Source organism: Sceloporus occidentalis, unplaced genomic scaffold, assembly GCF_023333645.1.
Source record: "Sceloporus occidentalis isolate IW3139 unplaced genomic scaffold, rSceOcc1.0.p SCAF_3, whole genome shotgun sequence".
In the NCBI taxonomy this organism is placed as follows: Eukaryota; Metazoa; Chordata; class Lepidosauria; order Squamata; family Phrynosomatidae; genus Sceloporus; species Sceloporus occidentalis.
Window position 1 is genome coordinate 54272852 of NW_028316983.1, and position 18148 is coordinate 54290999.

An 18148-nucleotide genomic window follows, 5' to 3' on the forward strand; every position below is an offset into this window, starting at 1 on the left:
CACTGAAAAGGGCAGTCTGCCAGCGCCCTCATTTGCTGCACGGAGGAGCCTCAGTGGCCAAACTGTGTGACTCCTCCGTGCAGCAAAAAGAAGCCGCAAAAAGTGGCTTTTTGCGGCGCCATTATGACGCCGCAAAGTGCCATTGGCGCACTTGCGGCATCACAATGGTGCCGAGACGTGCGGACACTAAGCGTCCACTACGTCAAAATGGCAGCGCCCATGTAGAATGGGTGCCACCATTTTGTACGTGCTTGGCATGTACTAGGATGCCCCTTTCTAACCCTAGTACATGCTGAGCATGTACTTTTTTGGCAGTGTAGAGCCGGCCAATGTAAGACAACTGTTGAAGCCATTCCATGCCAGTGTAATGCAAATGCCTTATTTAGATAATAGTGTGAATCAAAGGATTTTACTTTTGTTCAAAACACAAACTAGCCTTAGAAATTGCAGTTTCAGAACTATAATGAGGTTTTTTTTATTTTTTAAAAAATTCCTTTGAATGTATTTTCTTTTGAAAGATTTCCTAAGAAGGGGAAATATTTCTTTTTAATTTCTAGTAAATGTATCATTGAAGGATTTCGAGGTGTTTTGCAACATTGTTTTTTATACTTTCTGTAGGTTCACTCTTCTCTCCCACTCCAAATATTTTATCTGGCAGTACAAAGGAGTATGGAAAGAGGAAACACAAGTGAACCATCATCACTCTTTTTGCACTCCCTATATAACATGAAAATGGGAACCTTTTCAAACTGCCCTGCAATAAGAAAAAATGGTTCTTTATATGTCTGGAACATAAGTACATCCCCAGAGGAATGAACACAAAGTCCCCTTCATATGTTACATTTAGGGTTGCGAGACTGAAAAGTGGAGAGGGCTCCAGAATCTTGGTTGTGTAGAAGAGGGAATACCAGTGGGTGTTGCTTGTTGTGCAAAAAGTTTACAAGCAACATCATCTGAAATTCCTGCTCCTGTGCAATGGTTAGAGGTACAGAAGGTATCTCCAATTTTCAGTCTGACAACCCCAGTTATACCAAAAGCACAAAGAGACACCCCCCCCCCTTTACAATGCTTCCACCTACCACAAAGCCATCCTAACAATCATGACAGTGGAAGATTAGTTCCAGGGAAATTAGGCTACAACACAACACCAGAAGCCCATGGGATAATTTTATTTGTCTCCAGAAACAATTATTCATATATGGTGACCCTGTAGAAAAAGCTTTTACAAGGAAACAGCACAAAAAGGCTTCGCTGTCAAATGTGAAGCCTTTTTTTGTACAATACGTGTGTGCCCTACTCCAAGTGTAAGGCAGGGAGTGAATTTACAGACCTGTTCAACAACAAATGGAGCATCAGGGTGGGATGGGGCACTGTTAAACAAGTGGCAGTTCGCCTTGTATGGTCATTTGAGATTGGCATTATTTCTCAACATATTCTATGAATTAAAACAAGTCACTTAACTGAAATGAGGTACCGTTTGCTTTGAATGTTGTTAGTGTTTAGGTGTCTTGTGTTTGTCTGTTGGTTTTGACCAGAATCTCCCTTATGTTGTGTCTATATTGCCTTTTTCTCTCTGTATTCCCAGCCACCTGTCCCTTCACAGAAAAATCATGAGGAAAAATAGGTACCCCAATGAGCAAGCAGAGGTGTAGACTCACAAAACGTTCCATATCAGTTTCTTTGTTTGTTTGTTTGTCTTGTGTACAAAATAAATGGTGCTCCAGAGAGGTCAGCAACATTTTAAAAACAGCTTTTCATACAATTTTTTAAAAACTCTTGACCCAAGAGTGAAGGATTTTTTTGTGGATTGAGCTACAAAATGGGAGAGGGGAAGGAGATGCAAAGATAGACTCTAGAACCCGTTCATAAATTAAAGTGGGAGGGGACTTTGGTGTCTGCCAGTTTTTATTTCCAGATTTGATTTACCATGTCTAAAAAGTGGAAGTAGTTGACATTTCAAAATTGGTGTCAACATTCTGCTTATGTAATGTCCTGGTAACACCAATAGATGATTTCACAATGTTTACAGGAAATAAACTTTGCACACTTTCTGAATGGGTTCTTTTGTTTTGAACTTGTCAAAATACTTTCCAGATTTATTGTACTCATGACACTGGTCTTGTCCATAAGTGTTCATTGAGCCTGGTAATATACTGAGACTTATTCACACCACCTAATGTGTTCTGAGACTACTAGGGTGGAATCCACTAAGCAGTTGCCATCATGTCTTGTGGAAATGGATGGAAACCTTGAAGAAGTAGTGTCCAGTGGATTTCTTCCTAGTGCAGTAATATGACAAATTCTTATTCAGTGTTTGCTTCTGCAGGTTCACTAATATCAATAATAATGATGATGATGATAATAATAATAAGACCCAAATCTTTTGGGATTTTTAAATAATGATCTAGTTGAAGAAGATTTGAAGGGCGTGAGAAAGGGCTCCCCCTCCCCTTAATTTGTCCCTATCCAGGAACTGAATTGCTTCAGGAGGCTAGCAAGGTCTCCATTTAAACTCTCCTGATTACCCTGAACGTTTTTCTCATCTTCCTTCTCCTTTATACTTGACACACTGGAGTTCTGTATTATATTTTTTTTAAGATGGTTGTCTGGATTTTGTTGTTTTTACAAGTGTTGTGGGGAGGGGGGAATGTAAGAAAGTTAAAGTATTTAAAAATGTTCCATGGGGGGAAAGGGTTTTTTTGGTTATTATTCTAATATATTATTGTGTACCTATTGTAAATATGAAACACTCCTATTTTGCAATCCAAGGACTCACTTTGTACTGTTGTTATATATAAATAAAGTTTACTGGATAAAAAAAAATATTACTATCTAGTGCCTGAGTGGGCCTGGCTTTTAATAGGTGGGATTTACTACTGCATGCATTTCCTAAACCAGTGAGGAATATTTATTTGCAAAATTGCACTGGTAATAAATCAGTAATAGAAGATCCCTCAAAAACGTTTAATCCCCAATTAATTTTTGTAACATGCCAAGAATGAAGAAGGTTAAACACTGCCATCTAGCTTTAGGGACTAATAAAGCCAGACAGAGAGTTTACAAAGAAGATTTTTTTCACAGCAATAAGTTGTGCGAGAGTTTTTTGTTTGTTTGTTTTTTACTTTAAAAATCTATTAAGTGAGTGAATGAGAGAAAATTAATGTTCAATTTGGAGAATGATACATGATCCAAATATTATATATTTGCAGTTTGCAGTTTCTGCTGGGATTTGGTTCCAGGACCTCCCCATTCCAGGTGACCAGATGTCATAACTGCAAAGGGATGCAAGGCACCTCACAATGTAGGGCATTATAAAATAATGTGAATGTTCAAGTCCAGTTAAATACAATAGCATAGTAAAATGGTGACCCTTATATAAAAGGGCAAAATCAAGGTTTGCATTTTAGAATATGTGTGTGTGTGTGTAATATTTGCAAGTTGTGGATGGTTGAATCTATGGTGAAAGAATCTGTGTTCATGGAGGGCTGACTGTACTGCCATATTCCACTTTAACTGCTCTGGTTCCATCCTGTAAAATCCAGGTATTTGAAGTTTGGGGGAGGATATTTATGCCAGAGAGATATACTACCTCATCAAACAGCAGGCAAGATTCCACAGGCTATTACCATGGCATTATGGGGGGGGGGGGGGGGGAAGAACAGGTTCCTGTACCTTTGATAGGTATGGGGAAGACGAAATTTCAACAGCAGCGGTATGCTGGTGAACTTTCCTCTTCCACACAAATACTCCAGGTGCAAGAATCTTGTCCTCTTTTGTTGCCACCAAATTGGCCAAGTAATAGTCATCCCTCCAACTCTATGGATTCTTTATCCACAGACGCAAGCATCCACTGCTTGAAAATATTCCAAAAATATATATAAAAGCAAACCTTATTGTGCTGTTTTACATTTTACATAAGGGAAACAATTTTACTTTGCCACTGTAGTTAATGGGACTTGAACATTCTATGGACATTCTCTTTTGCTCTGATCCAATATGATTTCCTAGAAAACATATTCAGGGGTAGCCGTGCTGGCCATACAGCAAAGTACAATGACATTCAAAATCCACAAAACAGTAAAAATACCTTTATTCAGACAACCAAATGAACAAAAAACACGATGCAAGCTTCCGAAGCTCTACAGCCAAAAATTGAGAAGCTGAATTAGAGCTGGAGCAGATGGGCACAAAGGATCAGCCCAAGTTTGCTCCAGCAGAAGTGGGTTGGAAGCCCACTGGTCACACGGGCTGCTGCCAAGGCAGGCAGTGGACACAGGGACCAACTGGCACTGCCAGGACTCAAATTATCCTAGCTCCTTTTTGCTCCAGTCTTAAGGATCAAAGTGCAGCTTCAGTGCAGTTTCCAGTTGCTTTGGAGATGTGCATCATTTAATTGACATACTTCCCAAGTGTCCAGAAGCCATCTGTTTCACCCCTTAGTTTCCCCCACCAAATGAAAACTCTGCAGAAATTTCTTGTATAATGAATTTGCTTTAAATTCAATGGACATTCTCTTTTAAGGACTAGTCCCTATGCTACATCCAGCATACAAAACATGTCACAACAGTATGATGCCATTCCAGTATCCCAAAGAATATCTATAATGGTGGCATGAAAACTGTCAACCCAGTGAGTCAGAATGACAAAAAAAAAAGGTAGTACAACAATATACATTGCATGGGAAACACTGGGCTGTTTCAAATGGTCTCTAGCCAATTGACATAACATGTAAAGCAGTGTTTTCAGAACTAAAATTCTGGCCTGTAAGATGGCCAGCAGTGATTGCAAAATATGTTCTTGCAGTTAAGTGTTTTGCATACTGCCATTGGATTTTATGTTCTATACATTTGGTTTTGTTTAAAGAAAGAAAGAAAGAATTGCAAAGAACTTTAGTGGCTGCTCCCTCCACCAATTTCTCAGGAAAGTTGTAAGACATATTCATCTAGCTTACCATTTTTCTACTAAACATTTTTCTACATAACCTTTTAATCTTTAGCCAAGCAAGCATCCACTAGCTATATGGACTTCAACAAAGTCTCCCAGATGGAGCATGAATTTTGGCAAGCTTTGGTTTTAGGTTATGTTCAAAATTAAGCACCCACCCTGCCACCCACCCACCACAAAATGCACCACACCTAACCATGACCCATCACTTTCCATAAAATATGTCACAATTTTAACGTGTTTCTTAAAACTATACCTGACACTTTGCCACGCTTTTTCTCCATTTCACAAATACCACAATGCACTTAGTTATTATAGCACTAGTTTTTCAGTCATAAATTTTGTGGTGTTCTCCCATGGTGTTAGTATAATATTTTACGACAAGACTAATCTAAAAGGCCCTTTTGCACTAGTTGGCATAACTGTTTGGTAGGTGGCCCAACAATTAGACTAATGGATAGTACAATTGTTATGAGATGGATAAGTAGAAAAGTGGCTCCTGGAAATCTGCTGTAGCATTTTAAGGGAAGGATCTATCCAGCAAGATCTTACTCCATGCTTTCCTGCTGTCAATAGACGGTACATGCTAGGGGTGGGAAAGGTGTGGTCACTGTCCTTATGTGGCTCCCAACCATCTTTTCCTATCCCCTCTTCCCATTCCAGTTACCCATGAAACACCAGCTGAAGTGACATTATTTATTTAGCCCAATAGAAAACCAACCAATTTTCAGTTTAAAAAATCTGGTAGTATAAACCAGAAGTATCCTCCAATTACATTCAGGACCATTTTCAGCCAATTTTCATAACTGCAGCCCTTTACATGGGCACAGGTGCTATTTCTGACATAGACAGAAAACAACAATGTGCTTGATTGTGTCATTACCTTGAACTTCAGTTTTTAAGCTACAATTTTAAATTTGCTACAAAATATGTTTAACCTACATAACAACACCTATCATGGTGCTTTACTCCAAAATTGTTCCATTCCACCTGAGACTGGGGGAAAGGCGGAATTTTCCTTTGGACATGATAGCCTATGTTTGAAGAATGTGAACTTGTTTTTATAACAGGAACGCTTATGTTTTCAAACATCTATGGCAACTGGTGCTCCTCCCAAAGTGGCAATAGTATTCCAGAGTTGAGCCCTGCGAACTGCAGCAACATCCAGTTTCCCCTGCTCAGAAGAAGTTTTTCAGTGGGGGAGGAGAAAAATTCCTAGCTGTTATAGTGAACAGAATAGGGAACCCATGGGTGACTCAAATAAGTCCGTATCCAAGCCTAGGCTCTATCACTGCTTTTTAGTAGTTTAATTTGTTGACATCATAAGAAGAGCTCTCTTGAATTGGATCAAAAGCCAGCTAACTATTCGTGCCACATAGGCAGGACCTGAGTATACCCTCCTACTCATGTTCCTTCAAAATTGGCATTCAGAGGTATCCTGCCCCAAACTTTGGTACAACCTCTGACATGTAGCCATTGACAGCCTCACTTTTCATATATTTATTTAGTAAAACATTCTTAGCCTATCCTCCATCTAAAGATATCAGGGTGCAGTGCAATTTGAAACACTACTTTATACAATTTAAAACAAAATCAAAACAGAAAACAGCCCAATGGATCAAAAACCAAACTATTGCCTGTTACAGACTGCCAAAATAAAGCTGCTTCGGGTCTCTTTGGAAGTATGCTGTTTAAACGATGCATGGGTCCTAAGAGTCCGGATGTCACGCCAAAGCCACACTCCATTCCTAAGCATTGGAGTGCAGCTTTGGTGCAGCCTCCGGATTCTTAGGATGCATGCATCATTTAAACAGCATACCTCCAAAGAGACCCGAAGCAGCTTTATTTTGGCAGTCTGTAACAGGCCTATGATCTCTAAGTTCCTAAGATGTGGGTGAACAGTCAAGTGTTAATACAGCATCAAAATGAGGCGAATATTTCAGGCTTCCAAGGGTATAACATTCTCCAAAGAGGTGCTACCCCCAGTGATGAGACAGAGAGGAACTCCTCCCTGGTAGAACACAATGAAAAAGATACATAACTTGTCTAATTCCCTTTCAAAGCCTTCCAAGTTGACAGTTGTCACTACATCTTGTGATGTAGAATTCAGCCTCTTAACTATATGCTATGTGAAAACACATTTCTTATCTGTTCTTAATCTCCCTTAATTCAAATTCAGTGGGTGAATCTGGCCTCTAGCATTACTTCCTCCATACAATCTATAATTTTTGACTCCTCCAGATGGATCAAGAGTATCTAAGGTTCTGATATGTGTTTCTGCACATTAGGGGGCAGGTAAATATCCAAATGATGTTTTTGTTGTTCTTGACTATTTTGTAGTAATTCCTGGCATCAGTTGCAGCATTTTATTCCCATGTTCAAAAGGGTTTCTTTTTAATTCTGTGACATATTGGAACCATCTTTCCCCTTCTCTTCCTTTTTTTTTAAAATTTAGACTTAACTTGGTGGCATGGATAAACACAGCCACCTGACTCCAGGCCATTTATTATCATGTTAAAGCCATAACTTCCAAAGCCATAAAACAATGAAAAATGCATCATTAATCTGCTGTTTGCAAACCTCAGTGTCACTGGAAAGGAGAAGGCAAGGCATGAGCACACTATTTCCATCTTGCTAAACAGGAGCAAGTTTTTAAGTAGTTATAGGGCAAAAGGAAAGTCAACCAGAAGTCTCAGAACTTGCACACACAGCAGAGTATTCCTATGTTCCTAAAGTTCCCGCATGTTACATGGTTGTTTTAGCTGCAAGGGTAAAGTGTTATCTCTCTAAAATGTATTACCACCTGTGAGCCATAAGAGAGAGCTGCAGGGTACTCTTTCATTTGCAGAATAGTCTGGCTTGATTTAGAGAAGGTGCCCATGACCCTTGTTTACATACAAAGAATGCAGTTCTGAGCACTCTCTCCTTCCAGAAATGATTTCAGCCTGAAAGTTAAAGGGCTGTGCTTTGCTTTTTCCAGCCATTCAGAGATTGCCCTGGGAGCAGCAGCTGAGTGGCAGGAATCAATGAGCAACTTTCTCAACAGCTGTCTATCAACTTTAACTACCAATCTGGTTGCAATTACAGCAATGAACTTTCCCTAACAGCCCCAAATTACTCTGGGTGATGAGAAGAGACAGAGAAATGGAGACCCTTTGGGGACTACAGAAAGGAAATATGATAATCCAAGAGAAGGATGGAGGGGGTGGGGTCATTTGTTCAGCTCCAAAAGAAACTCTGACTTTTTTCAGGAATGCAGAGAGCCCTATATGTTAAACAGGAAAACATCTCCTTGGACTGTGGAAAACAGTGCAAAGATAGTGGCCTTGCTGGATCGGAACACTACTTTTATTGAAAGATATGGTTCAGTGTACACAGTGTAGAAATGACTTTGTCTGGAAAATAAACTTTAAAGCCTACAAGCAGTCCAGCATCAGGAGATGGTAACCACTTGGGCCAATTCAGATTGGAAGCAGCAGTAACTATTGAGGAAAAACAAGAAGTAGAAAAATGGCCAGAAAAAGGGGGTTACCCCAATTCTATAAATGTATTTGTAATTGTCAGGTCCATGTCATAAACCCAGCAATCCCACCCAAAGGCTACTCTATCAACAACTCTTTCTGTTCCCTTCACAATGAGGATAGATATCTAAGAGGTCTCTCTTCTTCTGTCAACCACCACCCAGTATCTCTAATGCTGTGGACTGCATGTGACAGTGCCAAGGATAAAAAGAGTAGTCAGGGAACTGCCTGACACAGCGAGGGAGGTCCACATGTGACTTTATACTACAGCCTAACTTCTCAGTCCCTCTTCAGATGCTGATCCAGGGGTTTAACTCTGGGGTGTTTGCGGGGGGGATGAAGCCATTGCACTCAAAATGAGAAAGCTGTTCCCTTCCTCAATGAAATTTTCCTTCACTCCCTAAGTTGCTCAAAGACATAGCCACATTAGTCTGTATCAAGATACAAAGGGATCTTGTAGCACCTTTGAGGCTAACTGAAAGAAGCTTCTGGCTCCCCAAATTTCTAGCACTGAAGAAAGTGAAATGTTGAAAATCTTTCATAACTAGCACTCTTATATTTCCTATGTTCTCATTCCTGGTGCTGCTATTTCTTTCCTTTAAAATCAGCAGGCAAAGTGCAGCTGGGGGATAGCCTGGGGACTTCCAGCAGCAGCGTTGTTTTTTTTTTCCTGTACAGTAACACCTCACCTGTTCCAGCCTGTTCCCAACCCATGCCCAGATCAGGACAGAAATGACATGCAATAATCTCCTGTATTGCACAGCTCCATCCCTGGGCAGTACTCATCCCATACCTCACCCAGGCTTCCCCCAGACCTTTTAAGGAATAGGGTTTCCCATTCTTTAAAAGGTCTGGGAGAAGCCCTGGTTGAGTACAGGATGGAGCTGTGCAATACAATCCGTCCCTGTGAGTTTAGATGCCATGCCTAGCACAGGAATTTTCTAGGCTGATCCATGTGAAATGGAATCTGAGGTACCCATGGATTCATCTTAAATACTTCTACAAGTCTTGGAAATCTCTGGCTTACAAACCTCAAGCATAAAATATCCTGTTAGTGGTGAAGTACAGAGAGCAGAAGAGAGCCATTTTTAAAAACAAAATGTACATTTTGATCAATGTGGCTTTCTATTCTTTTTACAATCATAGTAGATTGCAAAACCACAGTTCTTGGTACCCCTTAGTAAAATGCCCTTTAGTACCAGTCTTCTAAGAAAATTTCAGGCATAATCAAGAGTCATCTGGTGACAGCAAACAAATCTTCCAAAGCATCACCAGGGTTTATATTTGTTGATTTTACTACTTTAACTTTACAGATAGTTCTTATTTTGGATCATGCAGGGTATGGCTGCCCCATCTCCAGTTAGTACAACCTGCATAGCCCATGTTGTATTTTTGGGTTCCCATATTTCATATCTCATATCTGGAGATAGCATGTTTTTAGAGGATGACGTTTCAGGAACACTAGGTCAGGTTCCTAGGACAAAAGGAATATGTCCCAGGATGGCATGTGCACATCCAGGTAAACGAGACAATCCAGATGGGTGTATCAATTGCTTCTTACTTCCCTAAAGTCATCTGTATTTCCTCTTGCAACTTGAAACAAAGGATCTCCTTGTACCCAAAGCAGTAAGCCAATCTCCCTGCCTATTCCCTGTTGTGTTCCTAGTCAAACTTCCCTGTTCATCTATCCTGTGAATATCCTGATTCTATCACTGTTTTTGTCACAATAAAATTAAAGCCATCAACCAGTCTTGAATCCCTTTGTCAATTCCTTGGAAAGGACATGCAGCCTTTGTTACCTGGCTCACTGTTTGGGGCTACATTTTAGGTATAAATTTGGTTCCAGTACAGTGTTGGACCCCTGATGGCGCAGTGGTTAAATGCCTGTACTGCAGCCATTCACTCAAAACCACAAGGTTGCGAGTTCAAGACCAGCAAAAGGGCCCAAGCTCAACTCAGGCTTGCATCCTTCCGAGGTTGCTAAAATGTGTACCCAGACTGTTGGGGGCAAATTAGCTTACTTGCTAATTAGTTTACTTGCTGTTCACCGCTATGATCTTTGGAATAGCAGTATATAAATAAAAAACAAACAAAATAATCTCTGCACACACAGTTGCCATAAACCTCCACACTCTGTATATTCTGGGTCATCCTCAGACTTCCCAATCTGAATCACTCCAGCTTCTACTCCATAGTATACTCATTTGACAGGTAATTATCTGTTCACTGAAAATCCAGCAAATTCCACTATCTCAGTTCCATATTTCCATTTTGGTTAGCTCTGTAGGCTGTATCTGTGCGGATTGCTATTGTATGTGTGTGATTGCCCCCTGAATATTTTCTAAATAAAACTCTTTCAATTCGCCCGAAACCTGGTGTTTCCTCAGTGAGTACTGGAATAAGCAGGTGCAAACAGTTCAACAGTTACCCAAGCCTCTTACAAATCAAATTTCCCCAACATTTGACCCCATCTCCCCTCCCCACACAGACTTCTCTTTGGGCAAGACACAGACACCACAGTGTAAGAATGTGCAATCCATTGTTACACAAGGCCTTCTACAGGCTGCATTGTAGCCAAACAAATTTGGAAAGTGGAGTGTCTTTCTGAAAAGGAGATAAAAGTGAAGAAAATTGAATGGAAGCATCTGTAGTCCAATGCTATGGAGAAAGTAAGACATTGCAGTGGGTTTCAGGGACATCTCAGTAGTTCAGGCAATCAGATACCATAAGACGAAGAATTCCTTTTCCAAAACCTTCCTTAGGGAAACTGTTGTCTCTTTCAGCTTTATGGGTTACAAAAGAAATTTCAATCTGAATGGGAAAGATTCAGTGGTGGCAGGGTCATTTGTATTCCATGCCACCTTGGCCGCATATAACTATACTTAATTAAAATTACATTTTGTCTGGTATGCACTTCACAGGGCTTTATCTGCACTGACAAGGTCAAACGATGCTTAGGAAAGTTAATATAAAATGCAGATAGCACACTCTGCTCAAAACCCTCGCCCTATCAGGCTCTTCTGTCTAACATGGCCAGCCCAGGCCCTGCATCCAGAGGGCTTCTGAAGGAACATGAAATGGCACCTATGGAAATTAACTTTTTCTTCATATTTAAGGAGTATGGTTAATTCTGATTGAACAAGATCATATTTCTTCTTTTAAAGTGTACAGATATTATATAATTATATAGAGGAGCCCACACAAGAATTCTGAAGAATCCAAGATATAGAAAATATTAATTTTCAATCTGGCCTTCCTTTCCATTTTTTTTCCCACCATCTTTCTTATAACCTACCTATATAAATAATGTGTTTTCAAATGTGATTTTGTAGACCCCCTCAAGGAAAAGGTTTATTGTAACAGATAGGAGCATACAGACAAGCCAAAATAAAGCTGCTTTGGGTCACTTTGGAGGTATGCTGCTTAAATGACACATGCATCTTAAGAGGCCAAAAGCTGTGCCAAAGCTGCGCTCCAGTCCATTGGTGTGGCTTCTGGCCTCTTAGGACGCATGCATCATTTAAACAGCATACCTTCAAAGTGACCCGAAACAGCTTTATTTTGGCCTGTCTGTTCGGGCTCAGATGATTGCTTTGCTTGATGATCTAATTTCTCTGGCCTAAATCTGGTTTGTTGGCCTGACTTGAGTTGATCCATTGATTTAATGGGTAATTGCTGAATCAGCAGTTTTCTGAATTCCATGGATTTGATACATCTCCTCTATTTTACTACACTTCTAGTGTAAAGTGTGACAGAAATTTGATGTGACAACATGGATAAGAGGTTTGAATACAATAATGTATGATATCCCATGTAATGTTTCACCACTGACCCAGCTACCATCTTGCATCATCTCAATTTGCATCCATCTCCTTCTAAGCTTTGCTGCCTATCTACAAATACACAAAAACAAATTGTTTTGGTGGCATGTGTGATGATGCTCATTTACATGCTCATGCATTCTATAAAATACTACCAACCTGAAATTTGTGCTACTAAATACGTTTACTAAATTTTGGCACAGAAGCAGAATCCTGTAAGACCTTAAAGACTTATGGAGGCATGTGTTTTCATAGCCTAGAGGTGTAGACACTAGGCGAATAACATTCATATACCATAAAAGCTAGTTATTGTTAAAGATGCCATGAGACTTTGTGTTCTCATTACATCTGATATCATCTAAATTTACCCCTTAAGTATCTCAGTTGGTATCTGTGTTTCCAATCTCAGCTTTTATTTGTCTTAGTTCTAAATCACATTATATCACAAACATTTCTGTGTTTCTTCCTGCCTGGATATGGACATGCATATGGCATTTGTAATGATCAAACACAATCACTATGTTAATTTTGACCTGACGTTCTTGAAATCCCAGCATCTTTCCACCTCTACAAACACTTCACTAGAGAAGATAATGTAATTGGATTTAATCACAGATGGTTGTTTTAAATTGATGATAATAAACACAAAAGTCCAATGGCTTTTTTTTTTGGCCTATAAATATTCCTTTGAGCCAACATGTATAGCTGGTTTGTGCATTTGAAATTTAAATTTACCATGGACTAGTAGTGACAGGCAGCTCAATGTATTCCATTTTATTCCACTGATCTTCAGAGCTTACCTTCTTCTGCTGGAAAAGGTTCACAAGTAGAATATTTTATTCTCCTAATCATGGGTTTAGCTTTTGGGCCAACATGTGAGCCTCTCCTGAGACATAATGAATGAATTCTCCAACTCAAGCTAAAATGACTTTTTCATGGAATTTGATTATTTGTATTCCCCAGATGAGCAATCCCAGACTGATTCAGCAACTGAGGACATCATTAACAAGAGAGTCAGATGATGGGAATGTGCTTTTGTTTATCCCACAGAGAGTTTGTAAGAAAACCAGTCCAATCATCTTCATCTGGTTGCAGCACTCAGCTAATTACGTGCATCGCTCTGATAGCATACAAGGACCCAGTGGTGGATTCAACCATCCATAAGGTCAGCAAAATCAGTCTACTCCCTATTTTCAAATTGGTCCTCTCTGACTTTGCTGTTTCCCACTGGATGTTGTTCTGTTTGCAGCATTAGGTATGATGGGTATGCTGGCTTCCTTATGTGGCATCCTTAAAATCCTGCTCTGAATCCTTCAAGTAGGGGAGGCCCCCTGTGTCATCACTGTCATGTAATTCTAATTACTTGTAAATAGTTTAGATGGTGAATTCACAACTGGCTGGTCTTTAGCTGTCTTTGGATTCATTTTCCAAGGAAGTCCAAGCCTCTTCTCTCCACCCACCAATGAGAGACATGACACTCCAAGCCGAGATAAAATTGAATTTTGTCATTTTAGGAGTGTCATCTGCTTTCCTCTCACAGGTTTCTACAACACAGGCATGCCAATAAAGAGGCACCTTGTTTGTTTTTTTACAAACAGCACCTTTGTATAGGTTTCTCTCAGTCTTTTAGACAAAAAAAATGTGGATGATCTATGTGTATAAATAATGCAGTTAGATACCACTTTACCTGCTGTAGCTCCATCATATGAAATCCTGAGGTTTATAGTTTTGTAAGGTCTTTAGCCTTATCTGACAAAGAATGCTCCTTTTTCTCAAAGCTTTAAATCCCAAGATTCTGTAGGATGGAATCTTGGCAGTTAAAGTAATGTCAAACTGCATTATTTCTACAGTGCAGATAGACCACAGTCTCTTGAACATGGTCTCAAAACATTCTTCATAACATATAGATAAATGCAGAAGGACAGACCAGTAGTACCAACTTTAGTAAAATTAAGCGTATGGCTAATTTCCATGCAACAAAGTAACATGGTATGCAATAACATGAACAAATTACTTTTTAAAGTAACTTTCCAAACCCTGGTTTCAGTTCAGCTCTAGAAATGATTGTCCTTCAATTAACACTGATATCTCTTTCAGGCATAAGGAAGTCTCAAGTATTTTTCCTGCTGAAAGCATGAGCCTAAGCTTGATGGAATCATGAAAACTACACATATAGCTCTTCTACTTAGCATATCTTCTCATAGATGAAGCTTTCTCTTGGACTTTGGGAAAATCACACACAGAGACACACCCCTCTGTGACTCAGAACAGGTGATTGCTTCTCTCTACATAGCACTGAACAGATGTTCCCACTTTCCCATGTACATCAAAGCGTGTTGCATCTGCAGAGGTTTTGTGGCAGAAGATTATGGCATTTGGCTGCTTAATACGATATCTGTCACCCAGGAAACACTAGGCTTTAAGACAATATCAGAAGAAATACTTTCTCAGAATATGAAGGGATTACTTTGCAATAAAAGAGGAAAAGCCTACTTACCCTGCATGATTTTCCTTTCACTCTTGCAAGTCTCTTTCCAGGAATTGGGGAGGGGAGTTTTCATATGCAGTCTTGCCTAACAGAAGGAGCAGAATATTTTTTTCTATGATATGAATGCATGGGGCGGAGGGGGGGGGGGAGTCCCTATAACTGGAAATAGTTTTGACTGCACTGTTCCAACTGTGTATTTCAGGTAAGGATTGGATGCCTTTTTACCTTGTAGGTTGGAAGGATGGAAAAGAGATTTCTTTACAACTTTTCCCAAGCCTGGGCAGAACTAAGAATAATTACTTTTGGGGATTACAGCTCCCAGGAGTCTGCCAGTGAGCATGGTCAGTGGCCAAGGTGGCTGGAGTGTTCTGGGAGTTGCAATCCAAACTATAACATTTCCAAGCTGTTCCTGTTAGCTAGACAGGATGTTGTCTTTATAACAATGGATAATTCTTTCATAATTGTTTTCTGCTGCATCATTTTTTTAAAAAAAACAACCTCAAATTCTTTCCTCCTAATTTTATAAATGGTGACAAATTCTTCAACACTGAACTCAAGGAAAAAATGCTTCCTCCACCACATTTAGTAAAACAAATGTTTCCAACATTCAAAGGACCATGTTGAACCTGTGTTCCTTTTTGGTGTTTAAATTAGAGACCTCTCAAAAATTGCAACTTTAGTTTAGCAATAACATGGTTAAATAAACCTGATTCAAATCCAAACTTTCAAAGAGCTGAGCATGAACATCCCTGGACCAGAATGTATGAATCTGTCAGTTTGTCTCACATTTGTTTTTGTTTTTTAAATCTGAAGTTCTTTCCATCCCAAACATGAAGAGATTTGCAAATTTTGGTACTTTATTTCCAAAAATGAACTGAAATAAAATCCATGTACATCCTCAGCTCTGAACCAGTAAGGAGGGACTATAGAGTAATGACATAAACAACTAAAGGCCAGAGTCTTCTATCACAGTGTACATTGTCCAACTTTACATATACCTATCTACATAGCAGAGGTATTAAAAAAACCCTGCCAGTGAATTGCAAAAATGTATAATAGAACACCAGCAAGAACATCCCCAGCTAAGTCCCAATGCACCACTGTTCCCAATGTGCATTGATCACTTTACTGACTTCCCCATGTAATAAAAAGCCTTGTCACACAAGAAAAGAAAGTGAACCAGAGCCAGAGAGTAGCAGCTTTTTTCGTGTCTTATCACATTACACCGTAGTGTTTCAGTTCTCTTCCCATGGGAAATAATTGTAAAAGCGTGTCTTTTGTTGAATGGATTTTTCCATCTAAACAAAAGACATGCTTTTACAGCCACTACTCTCTGGCTCCATTTCAGCTTTGTTTTCTCATGCAATAAGGCTCACAGTAGCTCTTTACTGAATATGGATATTATGGAACTGTCCAATTCTAATTCCTGCAAATTTAAGTCCACTTACAAAGACTTAAGTACCCAACAGGAGTCCAGCCATTGTTTGCAAAGGAAAGAATACAAATGGGTAATGTAATACAGTGGGCCCTCCCCTTATGCGGGGGATCTGTTCCCCCCCCCTGCATAAGGGAAAATCCATGTAGGCTCATGCCCCATATGAAACAATGAGGCATGTGCATGCAGCGGTGGTGTGGCACACACGCACAGGTGTGCACACCATTGTTTTTATTGTTGCGTGGCTTCTGCATAAGCAGGAAGCCGCATATAGTGCACCCGTGTATGGCACGGGCACACTGTATATTATCTCTTAGAGTTATACTAAATTTGATCTCTTGTAACTTTGAAGACAGTATATATATAATTTGGCCTTTATATATGTTTATAACATGACCGACAAAATCTTGGTTCATGTATTGTTGTTTGCTAGGAGTATTAGGGTGGGGGAAGAGAGATTTCACGTAAAGAAGCTCTCCCAAACCACAGAGCTGTATATCTGGACAAAAATGGAATATAATACATTCATTTGAAATGTAAAGTAGACACAGACAAGGCATTGGAGCTCAAACTCATTTTATAATAATGATGAGATGAAGTTAGTCACGTTAGCCACAGTCTTTTAAAGAGTTGGAAATTACTTGCTCATTACTCATGGTATATAAATACATTATTGGATGTAATTCTGTATCGATCCACAGGGAGAGGTGGGAAATATAAATAAATATATTATTATTATTATTATTATTATTATTATTATTATTATTATTATTACTTTCGTCCCAATTTCATTTCTGGTCAGACAGAATTGGTCAGTTTCTGAACAGCCCTCCAAGCTTAATAGAATTAACAGAATCAAATGTGAGATAACTAGACAAATACATGAAAAGCAATCCTTTAACATTGTCTTTAACACCCTAAAATTGCCTTTGACATCCTGGAAAATATGTTGTCTGTTTCCTCTTTGAAGCAGGAGCAGGATTGTCTCTAGCTGTGTAAGTAAAGACTTGTAGGACACTAGAGCCTGGGAACATTACCATCAGTTCATGCAATTTTCTTCATCTTCTGGGATATATTCCCATACTGTTCTGTATATAATGATTGGCTTTAGAATTATACTGGTAAAATAATGCATAAACATCTGTATAAGGGGAAAGGTCCCAGTACTCTATCTTTTAGTGGTAAATTTGGAAATGCAAGCACTCATAATGGTGGCACCCATAACCACACCTCTAAGCATAACCCAGAATTGCAGGCAGCAGCACTAATTCTTATCAACAAACCATTTCTAGTAGCTTTCACCTCTTTTGTTAAGCTAATAGATTCAGACTAAACTTATCTCTCTTTTTCTTTTTTTCTTTTGGCAGAGTCACAAGCTTGGTAGATGAAGGGAATTCTGTGGATCTAGCATATCTTGATTTCAATAAGGCCTTTGACAAAGTCCACCATGATATCCTTGCAAAAAAGCTGGTAAAATGTGGGCTGGACAATGTGATGGGATTTACTCACTAGGTTCTAGACTGGTGGAAGTTGAACTCAGGAAAAACCCACTAACACAAATACTGAAAAACATGTGCAAATTTACATGAGAGAAGGAACTGGCAAAACTACCTCTGAGTATTCCTGAGTATACTAAGGAAACCCTATGATATTCATGGGGACACCATAAGTCAGTGGGCAACTTGAAGGCACTCTTGGAAAGCAAGCATAGTATAGTAGTTTGAGTGATGGACTAGGACTCTGGAAGACCAGGGTCCACATCCTCACTCAGCCATGGAAACCCCTGGGTATCTGAGCAAATCAAAGGCCTGTTACAGACTGCCAAAATAAAGCTGCTTCGGGTCTCTTTGGAGGTATGCTATTTAAATGATGCATGCATCCTAAAAATCCGGAAGCTGCACTCCAGTGCTTAGGAATGGAGTGTGGCTTTGGCGCAACA

The 18148-nt window shown here is 39.5% G+C and overlaps 1 long non-coding RNA gene across 1 annotated transcript; it reads left to right on the forward strand.

Moving 5' to 3' along the window:
• The first annotated feature begins 13260 nt into the window (after positions 1–13260).
• LOC149315931 (uncharacterized) lies at positions 13261–17997 on the forward strand. The gene is made up of 3 exons (XR_016280412.1): positions 13261–13451; positions 14384–14557; positions 17577–17997. It is a non-coding gene; the product is annotated as an uncharacterized LOC149315931 (long non-coding RNA).
• The last annotated feature ends 151 nt before the right edge of the window (positions 17998–18148 follow it).